The sequence below is a fragment of the Triturus cristatus genome, chromosome 12 (assembly GCF_964204655.1).
Source record: "Triturus cristatus chromosome 12, aTriCri1.1, whole genome shotgun sequence".
In the NCBI taxonomy this organism is placed as follows: Eukaryota; Metazoa; Chordata; class Amphibia; order Caudata; family Salamandridae; genus Triturus; species Triturus cristatus.
The window spans coordinates 768,496,865-768,503,226 of record NC_140595.1 but is presented as its reverse complement, the minus strand read 5'-3'; the positions used below and the strand labels follow the sequence as shown (position 1 = coordinate 768,503,226).

At 47.0% G+C, this 6,362-nt stretch overlaps 1 long non-coding RNA gene across 1 annotated transcript; it reads left to right on the top strand.

Moving 5' to 3' along the window:
• The first annotated feature begins 3,252 nt into the window (after positions 1 to 3,252).
• Positions 3,253 to 6,148, top strand: LOC146782777 (uncharacterized). Its single transcript, XR_014972105.1, has 3 exons — positions 3,253 to 3,344; positions 4,797 to 4,907; positions 5,896 to 6,148. It is a non-coding gene; the product is annotated as an uncharacterized LOC146782777 (long non-coding RNA).
• The last annotated feature ends 214 nt before the right edge of the window (positions 6,149 to 6,362 follow it).

Here is a 6,362-nt window from a genome sequence, read left to right as displayed (position 1 = left end):
CAGCACACGATGCCTACATCATGAGGCGTAGCAGGGTGCCCGAAATGATGCTGCGGATGCACAATGAATGTCTTGTTGGTGGGTATACTCTGTTTGTCCTGTGTGTTGCGGTATCTTTGGCTCTTACGGCATCTCCTGACCCACTTATTTACATGCTGTTTCCGTGTAGGGGACTCTGGATATCCCAACATGCCATGGCTGATGACACTTCTCCGCAACCCAAGATCAGCTGCAGATCACCGTTACAACAATGCACACGGGCAGACCAGACGAGTCATTGAGAGGACGTTTGGACTCCTGAAGAGCCGATTCAGGTGCCTTCACAAGACTGGTGGCTCCCTCCCATATGCACCGGAGGAGGTCTGCAAAATCTTCATTGTGTGCTGCATGCTGCACAACATGGCATTGGGGAAGGCAGTGCCACTCATCCTGGATCTGGATGAGCAGGAACATCCACCCGTGGAGGATAAAGGGCTTGGGCACGAGGCAAGTGAAGAGGATGAGGAGTAGGAGGATATCCAGAGTCTGCTCATACGCAACTTCTTCTCATAATGGTGAGTCACTGTGTCTGAGTGTGCACGCTTGTAGCCTTGGGTGGCATGGGTTGTAATGTTTGTGTCCAGTTGAGGGATGTCAAAGTGACTTAGATGTGTGTTCTGATGTGTCACTCGAGTGATGATGTCATGCCACAATTTTGTGCGGAGAGACTTTCTTAAAAATTAGCATGGTGACAACATTGTTCATGTTTACTAACTGACCATGTGTGGTGAGTACATTCTTTTAGCTGACTTCTTGTGTGTCTGTCATTCCCAGGTTGTTGCACCTGTTGTCTGCTCGTGTCATCGTTGTCCTCCTACTATCCCTCATGAGTATTGCAACGTGTGCTGAATCAGCGTTCCATGCACGGACATGTGGAAATGTCAGTTTGGCTAAGGTATGCAGCAAGTCTTTTTGGTGGTGGTACGGGTTGGGAATGTCTTGGGACTGCTTCTGTGTACGTTGGGTTACCATGCATACATATCTACTCACCATGGGGCACTTTACATGTGTCATCAATCTCATAAATTGATAGTCACCCTCCGTGACAGTCACCTGTTTACTTTTTTGTATTCAGATTAAGGCATCAGTGTGGGTGAGACTTCCCTCAGAAACATACGTGATGCTACGGGTGGACATAGTGTGTGACATCCCCATTGCAGGCTCAATGGTGAATTGCAGCTGCTCTGTGTGCGGCAGGAGGTGTTTGGCTCATGCACTTAACTTGTGTGCCAGTTCATTGGGATTTAGAACATCCGTGTTGTGAAGGGGATGTCCAGCGTATGTCCTACATGTTAAGTCAGGTGACATGTGAGTCTGCTCATATGGATTAGGGGTGGGCGGAATTTGCGGAATTAACTTCCGCAAATTATTGCGAGAATGTAGAAAATCTCCGCAAACACGCCGGAAATATCGCGAAGACGCAGAAGTTTTTTTGCTGCCTGTTCGCGGTATTTTTTGTGTGTTCGCGGGTCGCCAACTTACCCATGCGGTCGCTCACGGGCGCGGCCATCTTGTTTTCACTTGTCCCGCCCTCTGGCGTTGTTTACTTCCTGTTCCGGGTCGCGCAATGCATGTTCGCGGTCGATATTTCCTGTTCGCGATCGCTTTTACTTGATCGCGTTGCTTTTTGCTTGCTCAGGGAGAAAATATCGCGCGAACTTGCGCACGTGGTCGCAACGGGCGCGGCCATCTTGTTTTCCACTCTATTGCATGGTTCTGGGGCCTGATTTTCAATCCTCCCTAAATCTTTTCAATCCTTTGTTTATAGCCACTTTTTTTGGATCTTTATTACTTATTATTTCTCTAACTATTTTCCTGCCTCTATATTTTTTGTTTTTGTGTACTTTTTTTTTGTTTTTTAGCTACTTTTTCTCTTTGTATTGCCCGCTATTTATTTCCTTTACTCCTTTATTTATTTTACCTTTCCTTTCCCGCCCCGTCCCCAGAACCATGTCCAAGGGCAGGGCTGTTCGCCGGCGCAGCCAGAGCCGCGACCGCCTTCCTTGCGGAAGGCGGCGCCCACAAGGGGTGCATGCACGGGCCTTATTTGGGGAGGCGGAGTTGGCTGCACGAATTTTCTTTGTGCAGCGCCACCTCCCCTCAACCCTGGCAGCAGGTGGCAGGCCTGGGTCCGGGTACGGCCTCCGGGAGCGTCGGCAGTGGTGGGGGAAGATGCGCCGGGCAGTGTCGCGCATCTCTGGGGTCCGGCGCACCCAGGCACAGCTGACGCACCGGTGGTCCGACATCCTGGACCGTGAGCAGGACCTGCTGGACCTGCTAGGAGTGGAGGTCCCGGGGCTTGGTGAGTACCTATTTAATTATTACAACTTTGTGTCTGTTCTTCTGCTCTATGTTATATATTGCGAATATCTTTTTTTCCTTCCAACCAGCTAGAATGTTGCTGCTTGCAATACATTCCAGGTTAATAACGTTTAAAAGTCTTCTGTGATTATGACACAGGTGCTCTTCTGCGCTACTACTAATCTTACTTGTTTGCAGCTTTGCGTTTGCGCTTGCTTAGCGTGATTCTTTACGAGTTTATTTTAGAGAAATTAAGTTACGTAATGCTACAGTGACTCACGTCCACTCCTTACTTTGTCCTGTCACTAATAGATAGGGGCGCATTGATACATAGGTTTAGGTACTTTGTATGAGCTTCTAATTGGTTAGTGGTATGCGTGATGCCCCCCTCACTCAGTTACGTGACGTACTGCTAGTACGCCAGTCTTTAGAACCTTTCTAGTTTGTTCAATGAGTGGAGGTAGGCTTTGCAGTTACTTAGCAGTAGCAGATCAGCATCAATCAAACCAAAATTTGGTGTATACAAAAAATGTAGTCATGTTCATGTGTCCTCCATGATTGGATCATACACATTGTTGAGGAATACAGTGGAAATGCATACTTAATGTACAATTGGCATGCCTGGAATAGGTGGGCTAGGTTGGGTGGTACGTTGTACTAATACTTAGGCTTACTTGTAACTTAGTTTTCTGGAATCAGAATGGAAGAATGGATTACTGTTGATAAATAGTAACTTAAGTAGTCGAACTGCGAATCCCCCGATATTACATGTTGACCAGATGAGATCGGTCAATGTAGTTATTGCAATTGTTTACATAAGTGTTTTTTGACCGTTGTTGAAAAATATTGTATTTGCTTAAGTTGACACCATCCATCAATGTTTGTCTCTTTTTTATATCTTTCCTGTTCATCAGCACCCAGGGGCAGACGGGCAGGGACTGGGCAGTCGGCGGGACAGGAACACCACCAGGAGGACACCGCTGAGGGCTCCTCTGCTGGCCCCAGTAAGTCTTCTTGTTTTTAATAATATTTCTTATTCCATAACTTTTACTGCCCCATTTCTCCCGAACTATAGTGTGTTTCCAAATGCTATTTTTTTACCACCAATTATCCTTCGATCTGTACGGTTTCAAAAAGCTTATCCCTGCCTCCGCTATGATGACTGAGTACTACTACATACTATCAGTCTGTCTGTCTGTACTGTAGTAGCTAGTCTTGCCCAGTTGGCCAGTGCCACTCTTTGTGAAAGGTTGTAATATAAAACTCATATTCACCAGTAGCTCGTACAATCCGTTGGGTCGTTGTCTTGTACTACTTTTTACTCTTGTTGATGTTTAGGCTTTGAAAATTCACAGCAACAACAGCCCTACCAGATTTCTTAATATTTTGATATGATACCCTATATGACATACCACTGTTGTAGGGATCTTGCACATACATTTGCACCAGAAAATAGGATGTTGGTGATGGTAGGTTGGACCTTCCTTGCACACCTCAATCAGAAATTCCGCACCCACCACAATTCCACTGCTTGACTATAGTACTGTCTTGTCATACCTATTAGGTCTCGGAACCCTCCCCCCAAGATAACCAACAAGTAGACAACCCAGAACATTAACACACCCAACCTCTGTCGTGGAAGCAATTCACATGCACACCCTTACTTTAATTTGCTCACTCGTGAAAGTTAGTCCACTCCACACCAAATACCACAAAGTCTATGTAAGTTTAAAAATTTTATTTCAATTTGAGAAGGTCTGTACACTGTTTTCTTAGCAGCACCAACCGGCAAATCAATAACATTAAAACAATATACATTGTTACACTTATACAGTTGGGAATTAAATCATGATAACTGAAGTGGTGGAAGGCAGCACCACCATCCCATAGCAATTTAGTTTATATACATTTATAAATGAAGATGTGAGTGAAGGGACCCCTCACCTCAGAAGAACCTAGTACTGGTAGTTGGTGCATCGTTTAGAAGCTCTGGTTCGTAGAAGCGAATCTTGCGTCTGTAATGCAAAAAAAGAAATGGTGTGCGTTAGTATATTGCAACTTGCAAGCATTTCTCAGCAGTGCCAAAAAGTGTAGCATCTATGGATAAGCAATATGGACTAACAGTAACAGTAGTTCACCAGTTCTTCCTAAAAAAGTGGCTTGTTAATGTTTGTTGACCGCCTGTACGCAGCGCGTAGACTAGACAGTAGCAGTGTGAGGCAGGTCATGTGGGCTCAAAGGTGTCTTAAGAAGCTGCAAGGTAAAGGTAACGTCACATGTGCATGGCTAGGGCTAATCAAGCAAATGCTACAATGATCATATAACTTAGTGTCTACTCTACTACTACCTGATTTGTACTAGTGATTTATGTTAGTATTAACTCATTTTTCAACCTTGCTACTGATCAATAGGGGGGAGGTGTATATGTTGCCTAATAAATGTGTAATGTTTTCTAGGCGCACTACCGACCACCATTGCTGGGGCCAGCGAAGGCGACGCCGAGGGCGAGGATGCGGCAGTTGCAGATAGCAACGGAGGGGGAGTGGCAGCACCAGTGGCAGGCGGTGGTAAGTTAGATTCATAATCTTTAACTATTGTTGAACTTGACAGCACACTCACTGCAAAGGTGTACTGTGTGTATATGTATACTGTACAGTTGTGAATTAGGGCCCCATTAGGATGGTGGGCGTATTGCCCCCGCCGGGCTGGCTGGAATTCACTGCCGTCACAGCAGGGGCAAACCTCCCGCCATCCCTGTAGAAAATATTCAGACATGTCCAGGCGGAAAAGGGTTCAATATGGCGGTGGTGTCTCTCTCACCACACCGGCTGCCATATAATCTGCATTTTGGAATGCCTTTGCGTGGCGGCATTGCCGTCCGCCACGGAAAGGCATGCACACATTGCAGAGTATGCTTGGGGGCCCCCATGGAGGGTACCTACCGATGCTATGGTACCCCCCCGACTTTCAAAGCAAAACGTGACAGGCTCCCTGCGAGGCCCGTCATGTTGTGCTTGGAAAAGCAGCACAACATTTTAGCATTGCTTTCAGCAAAGCCAACCAGAATTTAAATTTAAAATAACAGGGTGCGCCCGCCACTGTGCCGGGCGCATCATCCTAATTAATTGTCCCCACGGGACCCCCACCCTTTTTAGCAGTCGGATGGCGGGCGGACAAAGTCCGCCCGCTATCCGATGTCGTAAGTAAGTATGAGTTCTTGGGGACGTTTGAAGAGTGAACTAGAAGACTAGAATTCCCTTTAATTGGTTTAGACTAGGAGCCGGAGTATTGAGTAACCAATGTCCTCATCTATCTGATTTCAACTCCGCTTTGAAAGTTTTATGGAGAAGAGCACCTGGTGCACTGTTCAACTAAAAAGTGTAAGACAGGTGGAAAGAAGAAGGACGGGCGACATTTAAAATGTTATGTACTACTGTGCTTTATTTTATAGTGCTACTCTACCATGCCACTATGTGTATAAATAATTACCTTGTCCTACTGTTTTATTAAGACTATATTTTACAATTGTCTTGTTTTTTTCTTTTTGATACACAGCAACTCCGAAAGTCAACCGTAAGGAGTTGGCCGCCAAGGCACGGCGCCGGAAGCTGGAGGCAATCCAGCAGGAATACCGGCGGCTGGTGGTCCTAGCCGAGGAGGAGGAGGAGGCTGCTGCAGCTACTGAAGGCTCCTCCATTGCCCCGGGCCCCAGCCACCGCCCTCCAGCGGTACGGCGCCACCGCCGGGCGGCTGCCCGCCGCCACCGTGCCATCTCCGGTGCCCCCCCCACTGTGGCTGCAACTGCCGCGGCCTTAGACGCCGCGTCGCCCATTTAGAGGACCAGATTCGTGTCCTCCTCCAGTCCCGCCCCACCAGTTAGTCCCTGTCACTGCCCCTTTTTTAATTCCTGTTCGTTCTTCACTCGTTTGGGCGTTCTCTACTTCTATGGACAGTCGTTGGGGTTAGGGAGGTGGGTGGGTTAGCTTTTGTGGGTTTAGTTTATTTGTTAGGGTCAATTAAAT